This window comes from Tamandua tetradactyla, chromosome 6 (genome assembly GCF_023851605.1).
Source record: "Tamandua tetradactyla isolate mTamTet1 chromosome 6, mTamTet1.pri, whole genome shotgun sequence".
NCBI lineage: Eukaryota > Metazoa > Chordata > Mammalia > Pilosa > Myrmecophagidae > Tamandua > Tamandua tetradactyla.
In genome coordinates, this window is record NC_135332.1 from 113,280,645 (window position 1) to 113,304,274 (window position 23,630).

At 39.4% G+C, this 23,630-nt stretch overlaps 1 protein-coding gene and 1 pseudogene across 4 annotated transcripts in view; one reads left to right on the forward strand and one right to left on the reverse strand.

Moving 5' to 3' along the window:
• Nucleotides 1–23,630, forward strand: part of SULF1 (sulfatase 1) — a 183,332-nt gene that overhangs the window by 50,195 nt on the left and 109,507 nt on the right. The window lies entirely within an intron of this gene.
• On the reverse strand, nt 3,364–3,592 carry LOC143688711 (small nuclear ribonucleoprotein G pseudogene; annotated as a pseudogene).

The window sequence follows — 23,630 nt, forward strand, 5'->3', positions numbered from 1 at the left end:
GGTCACATTGTAAAAGCTGTATAGTTATACAGTCTTCAAGAATCAAGGCTACAGGAACACAGTGCAACAGTTTCGGGTACTTCCCTGTGGCCACTCCAATATGCCATAAACTAGAAAGGGATATTTATATAATGCATAAAGATAACCTCCAGGGTAACCTCTCGACTCTGAAATCTTTCAGCCACTAAAACTTGACTTTGTTTCATTTCTCTCTTCCTCCTTTTGGTCAAGGCTTTCTCATTCCCATGATTCCGGGTCCCAGCTCATCCCTAGGAGTCAGGTTTGGAAAGCATTTTAACTGAAAAATAAGTTAGTAATAAAAATAACACTACTTAGGAGCTTTCTATGAACCAGCTACTCTCATAAACACTTTATATGTATTAGATTATTTAAATTTTACAAAATCCTTGAGCTGGGTACTATGACCCCAACTTTACGAATGAGAAAACTGAAGTACAGGAGGTTTAACTTGTCCCAGGTGTCAAAGCTAGTAAGTAACCGAGTGCAAATTGGAACCCAGTTTGCCTGGCCCCAAAGCCCTGCTTATTCTAAAACATTATGCTAGATGCTGCAAGAGTATATATGAAAGGGAAAAGAGGTGAAGCCCTTCTGAAAAAGCTGTTAGAATATTCCATTGGACTATTGCAAATATAGCTGCTAATTTTTCAGGACACTTCTGCTCTATTTTTACAAAATATCAACAGTTGCCACCATAACCCTAACTACAAAACTGAAAGGTGATTTCGATTTAGAAGCTTATTGTATTTATCCATTGTATTCATCCTACATAATTTAAGCCACGCATAAGTGGCTTAAAGCAATCATAAATATTCATAATCTTGCACAGTTTCTGTGTATCAGGAATTTGGGAGAAGCTTAGCTGGGTGGTTCTGGTTCAGGATTTTTCATGAGGTTGGAACCCAAGATATTGACCAGATTTGCCATCATCCAAGGGATTGACTAGGGCTGGAGGATATTCTTCCAAGATGGCTCACTCACATGACAGGCAAATTGGTGCTGGCTATAAATTAGAGACTTCAGTTTCTTGCCATGTGGACTTTTCCATGGAGTCAGTTGAGTGCCCTCACTCTGGAAACTGGCTTCTCCCTGTCGGGGTAATCCAGGAAAGCAAGGCAGAAGCCACATGTGTTTTAATGACCTAATCTTAAAAGTCCCATTCTGTCAATTCTGCAAATCCCATTGGTTCCCCAGATCAGCCCTATTCAATGTAGGAGGGCTACACAAAAGTGTGACTATCAGGATGTAAGAATTATTATTATTTTTGGCTGACTACCACACCTATAAAATACAGACTGTTAATTGGGGTCATTTGTCCGCTTCCAGAGAAGACCAGCAGGCAGATGAAATAAAAATAGTAAACACATTTAAACAATTATAATTGCAATAGGAAATCTCTCCCTGTACCTGTCCCAGGACAACTTGTTTGAGGAGGCTTGCTGGACTACACCTCTAATCTTTCCTTGCCCTATTGTGGACTCTGGGTGAAGACTCGTCCCTGAGTGTAAGGCTCATGAAGATACCCAGCTACCAGGTACTTTTAGAAAACAAAAATTTGGCATGTTTAGGACTACTCTGCATGTTCTTTCATGTATTTGACAAGTATTGAATCCCCATTAATGCTCAGAACCACTGTCTATGTAGAATGTTGGACAAAATGAATATTGGGTGGGCTTAGTCTGCTATTCTTATGGATTTATTGCTAAAATGGGCCTCCAATATCATTAAAAATCACCAACCGAGAGTATCCACTGCCCATTGTTACAAATGAGAAAATCAAAGTCCCCAGAAAACTAAAACTTGCTTATTATCACATGCTTATTTATGCCTATACTGCCTTAACATCCTAGTGATGAGATTGAAGCACAATACCAGATCAACTGCTCAAAATGATCTCCAGATATAGATTTCATTACTTTTCCCCTACCAAGGTAACCAGATGTACCATTTGAATGAATTGTACCTTGTTTCCAGGGTTTAGTCCAGAGTCATGTATTTTATTTGAACCAGTCATTTGACCCCCTTATCTTAGAAAGAGGAAAATCTGTGGGCGGGCCACGGTGGCTCAGCAGGCAAGAATGCTTGCCTGCCATGCTCAAGGACCCGGGTTCGATTCCCGGTGCCTGACCATGTTAGAAAAAAAAAAAAAAAGAAAGAGGAAAATCTAACTAACTGTCGACACCAGCGTTGACCCTAAACTAAGTTAACACTTTCTATCCATTTAACCAACGTATCAAAGTAGATAACTGGACTTTCCAAGGGGATTGAAGGCTGTTGATATCGTGCACAAGGAGGTTCTGCTAAGGGTGCGGTGGGATGAGAAAAGAAGAAGGTACTTACTTAGGGCCTACTACGTGCCAGTAAGAGTGCCAGCACGTTCACACCCATGCCAACTCATGTAATCCCTGCAAGGATGCTGTAAGGTAGTAGGTGCGATCATTACCGCCATTTAACAGGAGGGAAAATTGGGACGGTGGCTTGCTCAAGGATGCTCAGGTAGCAAGAGACAGTCCTGGGACTTCAATCCAGGTCTGCCTGATCCTGTGTTTTTACCCCCCAACCTTCAAACTCGCTCAAAACTGATTCACACCTAGGTGCCGTCTCTTCAGAATTGCCCTAGTTTGCTTTTAGGTATCATGCCTTAAAAGCTATTTTATTTTTATGTTTATATATGTGTATAAATGATGTATTTCCAAATATAGTACCTCCTTAATAATGTACTCCTTAATTTTTCCTTTCCCTACCAGTAGTGGGGGGAACTGTGTTCTGGCAAATTTTTGTTTTGTTCTTTTAGCAGATTTGCCCATGCTGCCATCTGCCTCTCCTCCATCTCTACCCAACCTTAACCTTTTTCTTGCAGAGAAAGTCATTTCCCATTTTTAAAGATTGTATTATTTTCCTCCAGATTTGAATATACTGTGGCCAAAGCAAGTCCTTTTTAGCCAATACATCCATGATCTGTGTTCTTTAGGATGTGATTGCACTAATTAATATAGAAGATGACATGTCTGTTTTATTGTGGCGGACAGAATTGTCTATGGGGAATCTATGTCTTTTTTTTTTTTTCACATTTAATAAGATTCTTCCATTTTAATGCAGAAAACCTTGAAATCAGTTTCAACTTGCAAGCATTGGGAAAAATTTATTAGAAGAAATTAGAATAAAAGCTAATATTCTATTTTTATGTGCAAAGCACTAGAGAAAACATTTTTAACAACAACAAAAGTTTAACAAATGTTAATATGAAGAATGTACACAACCTAATTATTACATCACAGTAAAAAAGTCTCTTTGGGGAGGAGACACTTGGAAGCAATTGATTTCTCTGCTGGGCACAGTCATTATTTAAACTCGTTCCAAGGCCTCTAACACGATTATACGATTTCCTTGTATTGCCACCGTTCCAATATTCTGTTGTACTAGTTGCCACCTCCGCACATTCATCGATCACCAAGATTCATAAAGGGATCAAATCCCTGCAGTATTCTTTGGACATGTCTTTACCACCATTTAATTTCAATGATAACTTCTTGTCCATAAATTTTTCCAACTTAGGCAGGTGAGCTTTGCTCATGGTATCTACTTAGCATGCTTAGTGTGCTACCTTGAATCAGAATTTGCAGGGGACCCTACATCTTAATTTCATCGTAAAAGTATTATTTTGTTCTAAAATTATTTTTTTTTTGGTAGCACATTTCCATTTTTGTTTTTAAAACTGTTCATTCATACATATTCACAGACAAAAGACTAGAATTAGATGTTACCTGTTACTATAATTCCTTTTTGAGTGAGGAAATTGTGGGTGACCATAAAACATTTTTATGCTCTCTTCTGTTTTCTGCAATGAACATGTATCGACTCATCATAAGAAAAATCATCTAATTTTTATTTTAATTTACAGTTCAGTAGCCACCCAGCGTTCTCTATGTTGTCTTTCTCAAGAAGCTTCTACTATTTAATTTAAAATAGTTATTTCATGTACTTGAAATTTGAGTATAAAGTTACAAGGCAATTTTAAACAAATGCACTAGAACTTAAAAATGGAAATGATTATCACCCGCTTCAGATTTGTCACCTTGGAAAAGTTTATACTTATTCCAAAGATGCTGTCATTTCCCAAAATGTTGTTTTTCTTTGGGGTGGAAAATTTGTGTATTTGTTTATAATTTATTTGCTTTTATTTCTTTGATGAGGTGATAACGTTTTCATAGTACAAAATTTAAAAGGATAAACAATTGTTTCTGGCTATTTCCTTTTTTTTGAGCAATGTGTATATATATATTTTGGATGTGGTTTGTATTTTTTTTACTTTTTTTGTGGAAAATTATATATATATATATATAAAAGCAATAAATTTCAAAGCACATTGCAACAAGTAGTTTTAGAACAAATATCAGAGTTTGGTATGGGCTACTGTTCCACAATTTTAGGTTTGTACGTCTAGCTGCTCTGAGATACTAGAGACTAAAAGAAACATCAATATAATGAATGATTCAGGAATCAGGAATCATACTCATTTATTAAACCATTTGATCTTTCTCCCACTCTTTAGGGGTATTCGGGCTATGCCCATTCTAAATTTTTCATTTTTAGAAGGGGCTGTCGATAATATGGGATAGGGGAACTAGTTGATGTTCTGGAGAGGCTGGCCCTTCTGCATATCAGGACTTATCTGGTGCAGGGGCCTATGTGGAAGTTTCAGGTTTCTGGAAAGATACCCTAGTGCATGGAATGTTTGTAGAGTCTTATATATTGACCTAGGTATTCTTTAGGATTGGCAGGAATGATTTTGGTTGGGGTTTGCAAGCCACGATAGGTAGCAATGTCTAATTGAAGCTTGCATAAGAGTGACCTCCAGGGTAGCCTCTCAACTCTATTTGTACTCTCTCAGCCACTGATACCTTATTTGTTATACTTCTTGTCCCCATTTTTGTCAGCATGGCCTCATCAATCCTACCATGCCAGGGCCAGACTCATTCCTGGGAGTCATTTCCCATGCCGCCAGGGAGACTTTCACCCCTGGATGTCATATACCACAGAGTGGGGAGGGCAATGGTTTCATTTGCAGAGTTGGGCTTAGAGAGAATGAAGCCACATCTGAGCAACCAAAGAGGTCCTCCAGAAGTAACTCTTAGGCATACCTACAAGTAGGCTAACCTTCTCTGCTATATATATAAACTTCACAAGTTCAAGCCTCAAGATCAAGGGCTTTGCCTATTGATTTGGGTGGCCTTAATGTTTGACACAGTATCAGGGGTTTCCCTGCTGGTAAAGTTTAATAGTTCCATATTTTTTCTCCCATCCCTCAAAGGACATTGGCAATGCTTTTTATCTGCTTAATATGTTCTGGGATGTATCTAGACATTTTATTAAGCTATATAGGATTAAAGGCCCTCATTCTTATTCTGGACTCGCTGTGTTTGGGTTGTTTAAATGAGCTATCCAGACCAGTTGAGTTAGATTATGTGTTATAGAAAAGTTAGATTCTGGACAAATAAACTCGGCTCCTCTAGGTTTTAGGACTTATCTGGTCCAGGGACCTATCTGGAGGTTGTAGGTTTTTGGAAAGACACCCTAGTGCACAGAACCTTTGCAGAATCTTATATAATGCCCTAGGTATTCTTTAGGATTGGCAGGAATGGTTTTGGTTAGGGTTTGGCCAGCTATGATAGGTAGCAGTATCTAACTGAAGTTTGCATGAGAGTGACCTCCACAGTAGCCTCTCGACTTGATTTGAACTCTCTCAGCCACTGATACCTTATTAGAATCATTTTTTAAATGCAGGCCATTGAAAGCAATAATTTTTCTTTCTCTTTCTCTGTAATTACCAAGACCTTTTCCTCTTCAGTTTCTGTTTGTTATGTTGTCTCCATAGCTAGGTTGCACCATAGAAAGTTCTTGGTTCTCCTGACCTGATATACCACCTCCTCTCTAAGAGAGCAAAGCTGTACTGATGAACTTGGGAATGCACATCCTTTACAAAGGAGACACAGCTTTTCGGGTGAAGACCTGAGACTCATTTGCCATCTGATCATGACCTTGGATGAGATCATTTCTAGCTTTGTTAGGACTTCCAAGAGGAAAAAGTTACAGGTTAGGAAGCAAAAATATTGAGGAATTCACCACTTCTCCATTCAAGGACATTGAAAAACATACACTCTTAATGCTATGTACTTCATTAAATACAAATTCCATTATTGTCTATCAAGTCACACATATAACCGCAAACATTTCATTTATCAAGCCATCTTTTTAATTTTCATTTACAAAGGGGATTTATTAACTTTCAAGTTACAATTCTAAGGCCAGTGAAAATTTACAGATTAAGGCATCAATAAGAGAATGTTTTCTTGGAGGAAAGGTACCTGGCATCCTGGGTTCCCCTGTCAAATGGGAATTTACATGGTGATGTCTGCTCATTCTTCTGTCGTGGCTTTTGGTTTGAAATGGCTCTCAGCTCCAGTGGTCCTTCTGGCTTCTTCCAGGGGTGTTTTCGTTAGCTTCTCTAAACTTTCAGCTGTCAGTGTGCTCTCTCTTGCTCTCTCTCTTTTTATCTTTCAATATGTCCTTTTTTTTTTCATTTTTAAAGTTTTATTCACACATCATACAGTCCAATCTAAGTATATTGACGTGCCTTCACCACCATATTCTATCTGAAGACATTTCCTTTTCTTCCACAAATAATCCATACCCCTTTCCCAATCCTCATCTGTTGACATTTAGTTTTGGCATAATGCCATTGTTACATTCAGTGGAGGCTTAATACAATGTTACTGTTGATTATAGACCCTAGCTTACATTGATTGTTCTTTTTCCTGTATACTATATATTTTCAATACTCTGCAATATTGACATGCATTTGTTCTCTCTCATGCAAAAAACAATTTTTAATTTGTATATTTACTTAACCACCATCCTTGTACCCTAGGCATTCCTAAATTATATTGTCTCAATCTTTATCCTGTGTCTTTCCTTCTGGTTTCATCTGTGCCCCCAGCCCTTCTTCCTTTATCATGGTCACAATCAGCTTCATTCAATGTACTTGTGCTACAAACAGGTAGTATGTGTTATCCATTTCTGAATTATTGCAGTCAGTCCTGTTGCACAGTCAATATTCCTTAACACCAATTGCACAATCTCTATCCTGTTTCTATCTCCTGATAACCTGCATAATTAACTTCAATTCTCCAAGTTCATTCATTACTGTTTGTTCTTATTAGGGAGACTATACAGTATTTTTCCTTTTGTTTCTGACTAATTTCACTCAGCATAATGTCCTCAAGGTCCATCCATGTTGTTACATGCTTCATGACTTTATTCTCTTTTATAGCTGCATAATATTCCATTGTATGCATATACCAGTTTGTTTATCTCAGTGTGCTCTTAAAGGACTCAGCATAATGTCCTCAAGGTCCATCCATGTTGTTACATGCTTCATGACTTTATTCTCTTTTATAGCTGCATAATATTCCATTGTATGCATATACCAGTTTGTTCATCTCAGTGTGCTCTCTTAAAGGACTCTAACAAGCTGATTAAGACCCACCTTGAATGGGCGGGGTCACATCTCCATGGAAAAAGTCTAACCAGAAGGTTCCACCCAACAGTAGGTCTGTCCCTACAAGATTGGATTAAAAGAGCATAGAAAGACATCTTTTTTTAAATTGAGGGGCTTGTAAAGAAATGAGTCATTCTATGCCTGAAAATTATTGCTTCAAAGCATACAAGATATATGAAAAGGTTCAAGCTTCAGTGAAACTTAAAATTTTTTTTCAATATTTAGAGGCGTAAAAAAACGTTCAATTCTTAAAAACAAAACAGAAAACTGGGCAGTAATATAAATACAATAGATCCATTAGCATTGTGACAAAAAGGGCACTCACCCTTTTCTTTCTAAAACACATATTTGCTGCTTTTGATAACTGTTTGAAGTTTGCTTATGAGCAGAAAGGCACAAGTGCTTTCCTTACCATCTGAAAGAAGGGAATAAAACATTGTATGAGCTTTAAATTGCAACTACAGTAAGAGGATGAAAAATGATGAAAGAGGAAAGTGGTAAACTACCTGTTTGATTTGTAGGCACCAAAGTTTTACTAATTAGAAGAATTTTTGTGCAAATAGATTTAAATTGGCAAATCAATTCATCTGAATGTACTAATATTAAGAAAATCACAATTTAGAACCAAGTTTGGCCAAGTGATTAAGAAGACAAGGATTTATTTTGGCTCAATTGTTTCTAACACAGTCTTCTATGTGCTTGATTTTGGCAAAAGCTGCTGAAAAACCTTATCACTGATGTATATAATCCCTACAAGGTAGGGGTTGGATTGGGCTGTGGAGAGGAGTGAAATCTGGTTAGCAAGGCCTTGCGCCCTTTGTTCCAAAACCAAACAAATTGGAAAGGATGTGGTTATTTTTACCTCCAATTTGTCCCTTTTGTGATGACGAAATCAAAGGCTGTTTTTGTTCTGAATGACCTAAAACACCATAAACAAAGTTAAAAGGCAAAGAACAAACTAGGAGAAAATATTTGCAAGGTTCAGTTGTAAAGTCAACTATTTTTCCTGGCTTTAGGAAGTTTTATTCTCAGCAGTTGATAATGACCCAAACTGTGGCATGGAAAGAGAGCAAGAAGGAGGAGATCGATGGTTTAGGAAACTTTTCTGTTAATGACTTTAGTAAAAGCTAAAGTTCGTCTTTCAGGCTGCATATACTTGCTAATGTAGAATTCATGTTATTAAATTTTGAGGTTATCTTACTTGTAGTTCTTGCAGGAAGTAGCTCCTAATTATAAATGGGCAGTTTCCAAGGACCAGATGAAAATTTTAGGAGGCACTTACAAATGATTGTTGAAAATGTCTTTAATATATTACATCTTTAGAGTCAAAGCGTTCTTTGAGAAACTCCTTAGTTCAGAGGACACAATAGCCATCCATTTTCACCCATCCATTTCTGGGTGATTTAATATTAACACAATTTTTAAAGGAGTTGTTTATATTTCTAGTGCACTTGGGGATGCCAACTCAGGAGAATAGAGAGATATATCATAGCACTGGTAGGCTTTTGAAATTTTATAATATTTAAAAACAAGTTCCAGGAAAGCAGGAATATTACATCCCCTTTACCTGTACCTTTTTAATTACCAATTCAGACTTCAACATTGGTGAGGTCAGCTTGATCTTCCTTATGTCATGGAGTGCATATCCTTGACAAATGAATGAACTATAAGACTTCATTCTACTACTCTTTTGAGATTCAAGAGAAATGGGCCAAAAGAGCAGTATCCTAAAGGCAATTCTAAGAGTTTGAGAAGTTGGCAAGATTATAAATTTCCTAAGCCTACGAAATGAATGTGTTATATTTTATACAATTGAGGTCTTACATATTTAGCAAGAACTGAATTTTCAAGTTCTTCCAAACACAGAAGTCACTGTTCATAATTAATTAGTACTTAAGTGAAAAATTTTAAATAACTCAGATGGTGTGAGGATAGGAAATGAAATAACCTCGCTTAGATTTCAGCGAAATTGTTTCCATAAAAAAAGTTTATCTTAAAGATTAAAGTTTTACATGGTGCATATGTTGATTAGGAGGCTTTGGGTTGAAATTGAAAGGCCCAAATTGGCTTTGGCAAAAAGGGAAGGTTTAGGATCATGCAATTGATGATTCTAGGGGGTAGGGCTTGCTGCAACTGTGGCTGCACTGAAGCTCAGATACAGTCACCTGCTCTGCTTTCTTCCCTACATCTCTTGGCTCTGTCTGCTATGGAGGGCTTCACATGTAGGCAGGCTTCTCCCTTCTTGTTTGCAATGTGGCTGCTGCAGCTCCAGCCTTACATTCTCATTATCTTAAATCAGTGGAAAACAGAGCACAAGCTCCCTTCACAGCTTAAGCAATATCGCCTCCTACAGTAAGTCTCATCAGCCCTGAATGACCTGGCCTTCCTTGGTCATTTCTCAGTTTCTGAAACAATCACTATTTCTGGATTATGTTGATAATGTGTACTATGGAGAGAGGGAGTTGTTAATATTTCTGGAAGAACGTGGAATATCAAAGGGGGAGAAGTGATTCCCTCAAAATAAAATCAGGGGTAGTTATAAAAATATGATAGGAAGAAGACAAATAGCCCCTCTAGTGCCATGATGAATAAAGTAAGACTCTAGCCTTACACACACATCTATGACTATAAAACCCATGAAATTGGCTTACTTAAGATGAAGTCCCAGTTAAAGAGCCCATAAGGTGTGGGTGTTAGAAAATGCACTGCACCACACTCGGTTCATCCCAGGGGAACACATGAAATTCCTGCAGGAGATCCCAGCATCTCTCTTCTTCTTTTTTTTTCTGAGGGGGTGGGTAGGGGAGTGGGTATGGATCAGGACCTCCCACCTGGAAGGTAAGAACTTACTCTTCTTGGGAATGAAAATTATTCAGATTCTAGAAACCTTGGTCAATTTGATTTTTGTTCTAGTGTGCAAGCTGCCAGAATACAATATATCTGAAATGGAATGGCTTTTAAAAAGGGAGAACTTATTAAGTTGTTAGTTTACAGTTCTAAGGATGTGAAAATGTCCAAGTTAAAGCAAGGCTATAAAAATGCCCAATCTAAGGCATCCAGGGAAACATACCTTGGTTCAAGAAGGCTAATGACGTTCAAGGTTTCACTCTCAGCTGGAAAGGCACATGGTGAAATCTGCTAGCTTTCTCTTCAGAAGCTTCCCTGGGGCTCTGTTGATTCTGTGGGTTCTGTTGGTTCTGGTGGCTATTGGGACTCTAAAGCTTTTTTCAAAATGGTTTCCTCTTAAAGGGCTCCAGTGAGCAACCCCACCTTGAACGGGTAGAGACACATCTCCATGGAAACCATCTAATCAGAAGTCACCACCTAGAATTGGGTAGGTTATATCTCCATGGAAACGATCCAAAAGGATCCACCCAGCAATATTGAATGAGAATTACAGGACATTGCTTTTCTGGGGTATGTAATAGCTTCAAACCAGCACAGATTTGATTGCATTTCATATTTTTTTAGTAGTATTTTGCCCAAGTGTTTTACAAGCATCACCTCACTAGTTCTCACAGTATTACTGGTTGTCACTCATGCCAGATGCCTACTTGGTATAAAGAGTACAAGAAGCTATCCATGTGTGTGTCGATGAAGTTACCCACACAGACATAAATTTCTCTTGCAAGTCATAGAAAGTGACCATCCTGTTCTCATTCTAACAATGTTTAGAGGAGCAGAAAGGGAATTTCCCATAAAATATGCTGTAAGAATTCATTTTATTTATACTGCATAGAAACTAAGTGATACTGAGCATCATTTGCCATTTAAATTAAAATTAGCTGATGTTCTACAATTAATACTACACATATGAAGACATTTGGGTGCATGATATAAGTTATTTCCCTAATACAGGCACTGTTTGCAGCCTACTGGTCGTGTTTATTAAGTACCATTGATTAGTAAGACACACTGCTACTAGATACTTGGTGGGGGTTGGGGGAAGTGGCAGAGTATAATCCATAAGGCACATTTCCCAGGCTTAAGTGGTTTATTTTTTAAGACAATCATTTGACAAACATGAAATTACTAAGGTGTTGATATTTTAATAGACTAATTTTGCATTCATTTAGAGCAGCATGCCAGATATATTTTCCTTTTTTTTGAGTGCATGGACCTGGAATTGAACCCAGGTCTTCCACATGGCAGGTGTGCATTCTACCACTGAACCATCAGTGCACCCCTTCCATGTTTTTAATGGAGACCAGAAACTGTATCAAAAATATCAAATATTTCAGTATATCATGTGTCTAAGCCACAGAAGGAAGACATAGAATTGTAACTGCCAGGAAGTCTGGCAAAAAAAAAAAAAAAAAAAAAGCCATGTTCCTGTCCATGGAGAGAGGGGGTTGATATTTCTAGAATTACATGGGATACCATGTCATCAGCCGGTGAAAGGTCCAGGCGCTTGATTTACCCAAGTTTAGCACTTGTCCCACCACCTACTAGAAATGTAGCCTTGGAAAAGGTGTTTAACCTCCTTGAACCTTAGCTTCTTCAGCTGACAAATTGGGAAAACTAGTTTCTGCCTCCCAGGGTTTTGTGGGGGAATTAATGAACCATTCCCAACACCTACTATGCGCTCAGTGAATGTGAGCCTTTAAAGCTTGCAGTTCTGACTCACTATTCGCTTCTCTACTAGCATCTGTCATGGCAATAAGTTGATACTTTGCCATAACGGTGTTAAGAGCTGGCCCCTCTGTTTCTCTCTGCTGGCTGAAGGAGGTTAGCTAATTGAACTAGGTGCAAATGCCCAGATTATTGGGCTGACCTGACAGCATCTAGTTGATGCCAGTAGTGCTGGTTTATTGACTGAATGCCAGTACCCTGACTGAAAACTGCTTCCCATACTCCCAATAAGTTGAGTTTGATCATTTCATACATTTCATCTTAATAACCTCAATCCAGGGTCTGAGAAAATAGATTTCTGTTGTAAGACACTATCACTAAATATATATAATTCTGTTAAAAGGTTGGTGTTTTTGTTTTTGCTTTTGCTTGTTTGTTTGTTTTGATTCAGTTTCTGGTCTCCAAGAGTATACAATATTAAATTGATACAGAAATCCTTAGCTCTACAATCAGGTTGGGTGTGTGCATTTTAGGGGTACATCAAGAATGTGAATCATTCAGAGAAGATCCTTTCTCATGATAGTTACTATATTTAAAGCTCATGTGCTTCCCATTTTTACCATGAAGGATGATGTGGCCTGCAGAAATCCTTAAAATCCTTTGAGATGTGGTCGAGACAAGTTGTGCTGTGTACACTACAGGAGGACAACTTTGACTTTAGACTTCTTGCTTCCTTCTCTGATTTTCACATTCCTCAAAGGCTTTGTCTTTTAGAGACCTTTAATCGTGCATCTGGAATTGAAATGTTACACAACCAGAGAAACTGATGTTTTTCTTCAGGATAAAAGTAATAATCATCTTCTTTGTTTTGTTGGTTGGTTGGTTGATTGGCCCATTTTGGCTTTTTTAAACTAGTGAGCTCTTTTCCCAGGAACAGGCATCTTACCGCAGCCCTCCCCCACAACACCATGTTAAATAACCCTCCACTTGCCACCCCTAGTTGGTGACTATAAATCTGGTTTGCAGTTTCTAGGTTAAATGTGGTAATGCCCAAAGGCCAGAACCCCTTTCTAGAAGGTGTGGCATTCAGGAGTCTGCCCTGAAGTAGATAGTAAGTTTAGTGAATTCTGAAAACACCTCTCTAGAAGGTGGTGGAGGGGTACTTAGTCATGGTTTCCTTGGAGAGGAGCTTGGGAACCAAGATACTGAGCAAAGATGAGACAGTGAGAGAAAATAGCAAATCCTGTTGTGACTCAGCCTTCCAGCACTATAGTCTTCCTGCTTCCCTCAAGCTTTAATTTATTTCCAAAACAAAGTGAGATAAGCCAGGATCATGCCCTGTAGCTGAATACCTTCTCGTTTCTGGGGCTGTCTTTGAGAAGACAATGAGCACATCTGTCAGTGAATTCTTTCCGCTGCTCACTCACCTCTCTCCTCCAGACTCGCTGGAGGCTGAAAGGGGCTGCTTCAGAATCTGAATACCTCAGCATTTGATCTGGAAAAGGACAACTTCAGAGCTAAGAAATGGCTTTGGAACTAAACGGAAATAAAGTCAGAATGCCACAACTTTTCTGTTTTTTTGTTTTTGTTTTTTTTGAGTCTGCTGGATGAAAATGTCTTTTAGAAAAATAGAGACTCATTAAAATAGAAGAGGTTTTTAAAGAAGAAAGATCTCATATATTAAAACAGTATTTAAATGTCCTAATTTATCTCATATTATACTAGGAAAGGAAAATATAAAAAGATCTTGCCCTTGGCAGTTGCTAACTATATATTTAGGTATGATGAAATTATCAAAGACTAAGGTAGCCAGTTCAATTTTTCAAAATATTTTATATTTAGATGGAATAAATACCCATAATAGAGTATATTACTACCTAGATATCACTCACTTATTCCATTTACTAAGACCTTTGGTGTGCCAAACTCCAGGTGGGCTCTAGCACAAAGTTGGAGATATGCATAAGGAATTACTACAGTCCAGAGGAAGAAAGAATATGAAACACTTGGGTAATGGAAATGGGTATGTGAGTGGCAGTGGGGAGGTCAACGAAGGCAGGCTTCTTTGATGATGCAGTTTCTTAGTGAATAAAAAGGATCAATCATTTTGGTGGGAGCAAGAAATGGGCAGGAAGGAGTATAGCAAAAGGGCAGCAGGAGCAATGTATAGAAATTAAGGGAGGCATCGTGGCTGTGAAGGGAGATGCAAGCTGCTCTGTGCTCCATGGCATCAGGATAACATCCTCGGAGGTGGGGCAGGTCTCATGCTGGACAAGCAGCAGGTTCTGGAATCTCACAGTTGGTTCTTTTTGTTTTGTTTCGCTTTGCTTTTTGCATTATGTATCGAACAGCCAACTAGCATGTACTTAGAATTGTTAAGTACTGGTAACAATGAAAATTTCAGTGCATCAATCTGATAGCATCCTATGCCCATGTTCACGTAACACTACTAGTAATTACTCTGAAGCATAGGCAAAGATAGATGGAGGAATTGCTCCATGAAGCAAGTTTAAGGAATTAAATATCTTCACCACTGAGGACAGAGTTACTGCCTATGGACAGGGATCCTTCTTTAACATTTCCAACACCACCTATAGCTCCTTCTTATTAGACTCATGAAATAACTTTTCATCTTAGTTGGGTTTTTTTTAATTATTTATTTTTAATTGATATATATGTGTGTGTGTGTGTGTGTGTGTGTGTGTTATATATTCACATACCACGTAATCATCCAAAGTGTACAATCAATGGTTCATAATATCCAGTAAGTGGGAGAACAAGAAACCCAGATTCAGAACTTCCTTTCTAACTCATCCCTCATCAGTGCCTTTGGCAAAGAACTGCCTTCCTGCCGTGCTGTTTCTGTCTTGGTCCTGGTGTTTCCTGCCCTTCTTGCCCAGGTTTCTGGAACTAATCACGTATATTGAATGCCATTGGAGAGCCCACTCAACAGTAGATTTGCCGTGCCTTCTGCATTAGGTTGTTAATGATACTGGAAAGCAGTATACCAGGAACGGCTTTTAAAAAGGGAATTTAATAAGTTCCAAGTTTATGGTTCTAAGGCCATAAATTGTCCTAACTAAGGCGTCCAGAGAAAGGTGGTACGGGAAGGCACCAGGCTGGTGTCTGCTGGTCCTTGTTCCCAGTTCCATTGCTTTCAGCTTCTGATGCCAGTGGTTTTCTCTCTAAGCATCTGTGGACCTTCACTTAGCTGCTTGGGGACAAAACTCTGATTTCATCTCTTAGCTTAGCAACTACTGGGGCTGGAGATTGCTTGTCTTCAGGTTCTGGTTATTTCTGTGAGTCCTTACTTAGCACCCGGGTTATTTCCATCTACATTGGCTCTGCTGTTTCTCCAAAATGTTTCCTCTTTTAAAGGATTCCATAAACTAATTGAGACCTGCCTTGAATGGGTGGAGTCACATCTCCATCTGATCAAAAGGTCACACCCACAACTGGGTGTGCCACATCTGTGGAGATAATCTAATCAGGAGTTTCCACCCTGCAGTATTGAATCAGGATTAAAAGAAACAGCTGTCCCTGCAGGATTGGATCAGGATTAAAGCATGGCTTTTCTGGGATACATAATAGATTCAAACCAAATCAATTCAAAATAGGTTCTTTTTCCTTTTGCCAGGTAAAGTCTGCCTATGAAAGACCAATAGTGAGTTCCTGCAGTAAATGTACTCCTTGTAACTTTCACTGGGCTTGTGCCATAGTAGATATTTGTGACATTTCATAAATGAAGTCAGTAGAAAGTTACTAATAAATGAAGTATTTAATGAAAGAAGTCACTAGGAGGTTACTAATACTTCTGTTAGGATCACTCACTCTAAACTTATCCAAATTAACCTGAAAAATCAAATCTGTAGTTCTGTGATGACTCTGTAACCTACAGAATTCATAGCCTTTTCTATTTGGCATAGCTAAACAATTCCTGAAAAGGGGAATTAAGGAAAAGAGAAGGGAAGAAATGGAAAGTACGTGTTTGGGGCAGTGAAGGAAGGGTGAATGATGGGGCAGGGGAGAGAAGGTGGTGACAGGATTTCCAGGTCTGTACATTAATTTTTCACTGAATTCAGTTGAATGTCAATAGAAGTGGCATCCATATTTACAGAAATATCACAGCAAGTCATATTAAGTAATGATTCTCCTTTATGTGGCATTTCCTTTGATAAGTGTGATACTAATCAGTTACAAAGAACCCCACAATTCTCAGAGGGAGGAGAACTTATTGTGCTGGTTTGAAAGGATGTATGTCCCCTAGAAAAGCCATGTTTTAATCTAAATCCCATTTCATAAAGGCAGAATAATCCCTATTCAATACTGTATTTTTGAAACTGTAATCAGATCATCTCCCTAGAGATGTGATTTAATCAAGAGTGGTTGTTAAGTTGGATTAGGTGATGACATGTCTCCACCCATTTGGGTGGGTCTTGATTAGTTTCTGAAGTCCTATAAAAGATGAAACATTTTGGAGAATAAGAGATTCAGAGAGAGCAGAGCAGAACAACATAGCCACGAGAAGCAGAGTCCACCAGCCAGCGACCTTTGGAGATGAAGAAGAAAAATGCCTCCCAGGGAGCTTCATGAAGCAGGAAACCAGGAGAAGAAGCTAGCAAATGATGCTGTGTTCAGCATGTGCCGTTCCAGATGAGAGAAGAACCCTAACCATGTTTACCATGTGCCTTTCCAGCTGAGAGAGAAACTCTGACTGTGTTTGCCATGTGCCCTTCCACTTGAGAGAGAAACCCTGAGCTTTATTGGCCTTCTTGAACCAAGATATCTTTCCCTGGATGCCTCGATTGGACATTTTTGTAGACTTGTTTTAATTGGGACATTTTCTCAGCCTTAGAACTGTAAACTAGCAACTTATTAAATTCCCCTTTTTAAAAAGCCATTCTGTTTGTGGTATATTGCGTTCTGGCAGCTAGCAAACTAGAACACTTCTAAAGGTCTTTTCTTCTAAATATTTGTTAGGAAGAGTGGGAAATTTGCTAATACATGCATTATGAATATAAGCATGTGTGGGTGAATGTAATGAAGTGTAATTTCCAGAGGACCTAATACTTACTTTTTAATTAAAAAAAAAAAAAGAGAAAGAGTAGAGATGGAAATGTTTTAAGCTCAGAATAGTGGATCATCCAGTGTGTGAATCCTTGAAACATTTGATTTTCCATTCTTCTGTCTCAAGGCTTCTGGAGCCATGCCACTGAGAAGGAATGGGGCAGCAGGGACCAAGAATATAAGCAAGAAACATGTCCTTGTTAAAAAATGTGGTTTGTTGGGAGCCTCCAAGTCTCCAAGAATTTAAAGCATTTGTAATGGGACTTAAACTATAGGAAACCACCTACATATGAAAAGTCTGTTTTCCTAGTCCACTTATTATCAATGGAAGGTCAGGCTTTCAGAGGATAACTTACTATGTATTAAGGGAAAATGCTAGCTAAGAAATTGCTGTCCACTAGCTGAGTTGGAAATATTGGCGTTCCATCTACCTTGACTGACTAATATGGGGTTTGGGGTTTGTTTCTGTTTGAAAAAGATGAACATCAGACTTCACTCTGGCTTTCAGAGTAAAATCAACCCCAAGTGAGTATCAGGTACATTCTAAAAAGTTCTGGAGCCTTTCAAACTGTCTTGTCCATTCTGTCTTTTGAAGGAAGGCAGTTGCCATCACATTCTGGAATAAAATTATTCCTAGCACTTTAAAAACTGTCCATTTGAAGACAAGGCTCTTTTTCATCTGTTAAGAACGTGCCTTATACAGCTGTTTAACAAAGCGTTATTGAATTAAAATATTTATGGCCATTAAATGAAATGGAATCAAACAAGAAATGGCAAGTGGTTTTAATGCTTAGTCACATGGCCTAGGAAAGAACTGTTAAGAATGGAGAATAGCAAAATCGGAGGTTCACAAAGCACTTCATCCAAAACCCACTCTTCTCCAGCTTCATTTATCTAACACCCTCAACCAGCCAGAACACGTAAAAATAAGGAGTCGAACAAGCTATGAACCTCCACACCCAAACGTTTGTCACCAAGTCCATGCAGTAAACCTACCAATACACCCACTTGAGAGAGTGATCCTTATGTCTTGCCTCTTACTTTAAATAGTTTTTTTTGCATCAGCAGGCACTGGGAATCGAACCTTACCTCTTAAGTTAAACACAGATCTAACATGGTCTAATATACCCAGCAGACTAGAAGAGAATAGGTGGTGTTTCAAGAGGTGGTGTGCTGGTCTGAATCTGTGGTGAACCCCAGAAAAGCCATGCCCTTTGGTTCTCTCTCTCTCTCTCTCTTTTTTTTTTTTTTTTTTTTTAAATACATGGGCAGGCACCTGGAATCGAACCCCAGTCCTCTGGCATGGCAGGCAACCATTCTTGCCTGCTGAGCCACCGTGGCCGCCCCCTTTGATCCTCATTCAGTATTGCTGGGTGAGAGCATTTTGATCGTTTCCATGAAGATGTGACCCACCTAATTGTGGGTGGTAACTTTTGATTAGATGATTTCCATGGAGGTGTGTCTCCACCCACTGAAAGTGGAGTTGCTTGCTGGAATCCTTTAAAAGAGGAAACCTTTTGGAGAGAGTCCCCCTTTTGGTGGAGCCATGAGAAAGCCAGCAGATGCCACCATGTTCGCCATGTGCCATTCCAGCTGAGAGAGAAATGTTGAACATCATTGGCCCTCTTGAACCAAGGTATCTTTCCCCGGATGCTTTAAATTGGATATTTCTAAAGACTTGTTTTAATTGGGACATTTTCTCGGCCTTAGAACTATAAACTAGCAACTTATTAAATTACCCCTTTAAAAAGCCGTTCCGTTCCTGGTATATTGCATTCCGGCAGATAGCAAACTAGAACAGGTGGGCACACTGATAATAACTACAAGCGATGATTGATAGCAAATGAGGCCAGAACAATTCTGAGACGCTTCCATAAGGATGTCCCTCATGTGTTGGCAAACAACTTTCTACATCCCAGTATTCCCGAGGGAAAGTCTGAATTACAGCCAAGTGCTCTATTTAATGTTAAGGGTGAATACCCAGAGCCACAAACAAAACAAAGAACAGTTACTGCATCTTCAGTATTCTATGAAGACAGGATGCAATGCTGTTAATTTTGGGAGGTGTGTGTGATAGGTTATATCACAGTCCCGTTACTGCTACACTGTTCCCTGCAGAGCGCTGGGGTGTGGGTCCCTCTCACTTGCAGCCGCTGGCAGATCCTCCCTTGGGAAGAGCACAGAACCCACCCGGGTGTGACCCCGTGACTCGCTTTGGCTAATGGCGTGTGAGCAGACTTGGCCTGTGTGCATCTGAGAAGCTGTGAGCAGCCCTGGGCGCTTGCACCAGCTCTCTTGCGCGTCCCCTGCTGGGAGAACGGCCCGCCTCACGCTGGGATGCTCCTTCAGCCTGAGTCCAGAGTGAGAAAGCACATGGGGCGGCCTGGAACACAGCAGGGCCATCGCCGTCCTGCCCTGCACAAGGAAGGAGGGCAAGGAATGGCCCTTTTGTGTTGTAACCCACTGAGCTTTGGAGAGTTGTTTCAGTAGATTCAGTGTGTTTTAAAATGGTTCCTTTTTGTTTATCTGCTCATTTTAAGCTTGGGCCTTTAAATAGTTAATGTAGGGTCAGTTCACATATTTGAAAACCCTCCTTTCTCCCTACGATGTTAGATAATTGAGGTATTACTGGGAATCGCCTCGTTTAAAATTGCACTTGAGAAGATGGTGGAAAAACAGCTTCAGGCTGCCAAGTGCACTGTATTAGCCAGATTGTGCCTCCTCCACCCAGCAAGCCAGGAAGCTAAGCCTGTGGGAGGGCCCCTGTGGGTGTGCCTCAGTGGGGCTGGGGGAACAGGTCCTAGTGGGAGTGGAGGACCTCAGTGGATGGAATGTCCATGGCCTGGTGACACTCTGGATGATTTCATGAGGGTGTGAGTTAAGGACAGCTGGCAGCCACCTGCCCTCCTTTTAGAAAATTTCAGGGGTGGGGGTAGATCTTTCAGATCACAAGGCCCAAAGGGGAAAGTCAAGTCCAACCTTTATGTCTTTAGAAAATGAAGCACTTCAGTACTAACTCAGAGCCTGAGAATAACCAACTGCGTGACTATGCACAAATTATTTCACCTTCTGCCTCAGCACCCACAATTAATTAATCTTTGCAGGTTGTCTCGCGACTACACAATACTAAATACAAATATAGGAGACCCTTGAATTCATGGAGTTGTGACTCGTGGTCTTGAATATTCATGTTTAGCCATGCCAATCTACTCTCCCTCCCAGCAAGGACTCTTTTGTTTTATTGAGCTGGGGGTAGGGGTGTAGGGGGTGCCCTTGTCTGTAAGGTGAAAGGGGAGCTGCCCACGGTGTGAGGCTGCAGCGCTGATGCCGTGTTTTGTTCCCCTGGGCACATGCTCTAAGAGGCAGTGGCAGATGCCTGGAAACACCAGCAGCACCTGAATCCCATTTTGCTCAGTAAACAATTCTCCCTATTAATTTTGCCAATTAGAAATTCTTTAGGCATACAAGTTCTTTTAAAGTGAAAATGCACTTCATGGGTAAATACAAGAACAGAACAGTTAAAAACAGAGACTGTGGTGTTGAGTATTCCCAGATCTTCCACTTTTACTGTGTAACCTTGGACAGATTCCTTAACTCCCTTGAATCTCGGTCTCCTCATACAAAAAGATGAGTAGAAAAGTGCCCACTTTATACGTACATGATTAGGATAAAACAACTAATGACATAAAAGGTTTAATATATGATACATGCTCAGTGATCATTAGTGAGAATTGTTACTTCTTGATAAAGGATAGAGCCTCATCCACAGCTGGGATATTATGGAAATTTGAAATTCCAGGAGAGGAGAAGGAAAGATGGGGAGTGAGAGGTCCTTTCGGTAGTTAAGGAGCAGAAAGATGTCAGTAATATCTGGGAAATAAAGAAAGAGAAGCAGAAGATGAAATGAAACTAGAGTGAGGAAACAAGGGAGAGGACGGTGAGAGGCAAAGAAGATAAGATGTGTCACTTCTAGATTTTGCTTAGGTCCTTGGCAGCTTTCGGCCACCTGGGAAAGGCAGACACCAAAATTCTGCCTCTTTCTCAGTAGGTCTCAAACCATGTGTCTCAATTTGGGGTTCCGAGAAGAAGTTGATGCTCTAAATTAAGATACACATTGTAGTCGGAAGGTACGAACATTACTTTTATTGTTTCAGCCCATGGAGCTACTCCTGGTTAGTTCTACTGCCTTTTCCAGTTGAATTTTTATGTGGTCCCATCCCTTTCTCTGCTCCCATCCCTTTCTCTGCTCTCCTACAGCACAAGGAGATTTCAGCTTGAGTTTCTCAGAGCGTCTAATAGTTTCTTGCACATCACAGCAAGTCATTATATTTGGGGGCATGTTGTTTCATTGATTGAGTTTATTTTCTACAGCCACTTTCTTTGTCTGCCAGAGTCTAAGAGGAGGTAAGACATGGAGGTGCAGGGCCCAAAGCAGCCGGTTGGCACAGACGTCTGAATAGAATCAAAAGCGAGGAGCGACTTGATTAAAACAAAATCTAGTAACTTACTCTGCCTCCTTAATCTCTAGTAATAATGCACCTTAATGAATTTGGTAGTGGCAAACCCATATGTGCACATGACAACATGTTTAATAAATGCAACAAACTTAAACATTGTTCTGGGGCCACAGGTTCCATTAGTTACATACCATGGCAAGCCTTTGAGAAATACTCGTTTCTTCAGACATTGAAAGGTAATACATAGAAAGATATTAGAGGGTCATTTGAAATCCACTCAAAAGAACGCTTCTGTGTATTGCTGAGATTATAGTAATGCTCTCCAATAGAAAAATTCTTCACTTGTCCATGCTCAGCAAAGACTGAGCATGTTGGAATTTTTGCTTCCTTGGCAACTTTGTAAAAGATGATCTTACAAAACAGTCAATTAACCGACTATGAAATAATTAGCAAAGTTAATAGTCCTGTCAACCTCAAGGCAATGTAAAGGACCATGAGATCAACCTATAGGAGAGACTTGAAGCCACTGCTGGGCGTGGCTCAATCGTTTGCTTTCCGTTTTGCTCGTGCTAATGGATTGATGATCACCAGAACCAATAGTATCTACATGAACTTGTTAGAAATGCACCTTCTTGGGCCCTGCCCCTGACTATTGAATTAGGAACTCTAGGGATGTTCTAACAAGACTTCCTGGTGATTGTGATAAATCCCTATGGTTTCCCTATTTGAGCTCTTATCTGGTGTAATGGTTGTTTTCTTGCATAGCTCTTTTAAAGTATCCACTATTTTGAAAGTGGGAACAATGTGTGGTAAGAAAAATATCTCCTCTTGAAAAGAAACCTTCTCCAGAACCTAATTGCTATAGGGAAATCAATGACTACATTGTCAAGGGATGAAAAAAATCTCCTGTAGTTGAATTATGACTCGTAGCCTGGAACGTCAAAGTCTGTCTTACTCACTTGATCTTACTTCCCAGTAAAACAAATTCATTCACAATATAATTATATAAGTTTTGGAGGGTTTCTGAGTTGAATTCAATCAAATATGAATATGAAAACCTTTGATTAGTAATCTACTTTGAATTCTTTGAGCCAGATGAGTTTTGACTATGTAAGATTCCTGTTTGTTTAACTAGTTTTTGTAGGATCTGTTGATTCAGTACTTTACAAACCAATGGCCAAATTCAAAATAACGCCGTCCAACTCTACCCCATAATATACTGCTAAACCCATGAAGTATGTTTTGTAAGAAGAGAAGGTTTAGGAGGTAGATGGACGCAGTCTCCAAGTATCTAAAGCATGTTTTATATAGAGGAGTATAAAATTATTTTGTGTAGCTGAAAAAGTGCAGTACGGTTCAATAGGGAGGAGGGAGGAAGACAGAATTTTGATCAGTAAAGTGGAGAACTGTCTAACTTTAAAGGATGCCCAAATAATAGGGGAACTGGGGAGTTCTTTATCACTAGACAGGGTCATTTATTCATTGTCTAAAGGTGATCTAACTGTATTTCAGGATGCCTTTTAAACTTGGAGAGTTTTAAATGGATTTTTCTACAATATCTCCTTTTTACCTCTCTAAAATGTATGTCACTAACCTCTTTTCTTATATATAACCTGCACTGTGAAGCCACGTTGCAATGAGAACCTCATTGCCTGTGCTGATTTTGCAAAGCAGCTCACCATGATTTATATGTTTCCTTTTCAGTACATTTCAAGAGTATATAAGCAGGATGCAGGAGATCCTGAAAGAGAGGCTCAGAAACCTATCAGTTCTAATCCTTTATACTTTTAGCCATGATTAAAACTAAATACATTCCCAGAGCCTGCCCATGCTAAAAACAAAACAAGACAAAAAAACCTAAATACAATCAGGAAATAGAAAAAGCCTCAGAAAAACAAAACAAAACAAAACTTCCAGGGATCCACCAGGACTAGAAGTCCTGGTAAACCTGGGGTCAC